At 45.4% G+C, this 916-nt stretch overlaps 1 non-coding gene across 1 annotated transcript; it reads left to right on the top strand.

The window, feature by feature from the left end:
- Window positions 1-406: 406 nt before the first annotated feature.
- Window positions 407-513, top strand: LOC141593387 (small nucleolar RNA R71). Its single transcript, XR_012521475.1, has one exon. It is a non-coding gene; the product is annotated as a small nucleolar RNA R71 (small nucleolar RNA).
- Window positions 514-916: the final 403 nt, after the last annotated feature.

Here is a 916-nt window from a genome sequence, read left to right as displayed (position 1 = left end):
GGTGTTTGTCTACCTATAATGTTGAAAGGCAACATAAGACTCGAAGGGACTGGGACAGTTGTCTGAAACATGTCCTTCAGCTCCACATCTTTTACAGACGAAAGGACCGTCTGAAACAGCATTCACATGATATATCCCTCCTTTTGAAGCTCCTCCCAACTCGTATTTGTCAAACCTTGCAGTGAGAGCTTCTATTGCAGCTACAGAAGAAGATTCAGCAGATCTCCTTTGATTTCCCCTGGAATTCCCATATTCAGCTTTATGGGTGGCTAAGTCATCAATGATCTTCCACCCCTTAGTCTCTCCCATATTCTCAGCAAATCGGCCATTGGCTGCAGCATCCAAAATGGCCCTCTGATCGTCATACAGCCCGTTATAGAACTGATTGCAAAGACTCCATTTTTCGAACCCATGGTGCGGTATGGTTCACACCAGCTTCTTGAAACGGACCCATGCTTCATGAATGTTCTCATCAGGTCCTTGTTTAAAGCTCGTGATCTGAGCTCTAATGGCATTCGTCTTCGAGGCAGAGAAGTATTTCTTGTAGAATGCCAAGGCTAAAGAATTCCAGTCGGTGATCCCATGAGCAGCTCGATCTAGATCTCTATACCACTCCCTTGCAGCATCACGGAGTGAGAATATAAACAGTCTCCTTTATCTGGTCCTGGGTCACACCGGTCGGCGGGGGTATAGAGCAACAATAATCGATAAAAATCTCCATATGCTTGGCTGCATCTTCATTTGCAGCTCCCCCGAACTGGTTTCTCTCAACCAAGTTGATATAGGAAGGCTTCGGTTCGAATTTCCTATCAGCTCCAGGTAATTCGAACCCCTTGTATAGATTTGCAGCTGTTGGCTCAGAATGACTTGCTATAATTGCTTCTTCAGCCATGACTGGAATTTCTGGAGAAGTGAC

The sequence above is a fragment of the Silene latifolia genome, chromosome 7, assembly GCF_048544455.1.
Source record: "Silene latifolia isolate original U9 population chromosome 7, ASM4854445v1, whole genome shotgun sequence".
In the NCBI taxonomy this organism is placed as follows: Eukaryota; Viridiplantae; Streptophyta; class Magnoliopsida; order Caryophyllales; family Caryophyllaceae; genus Silene; species Silene latifolia.
The sequence above is the reverse complement of the archived record's forward strand: the minus strand, read 5'-3'. Positions and strand labels throughout refer to the sequence as shown.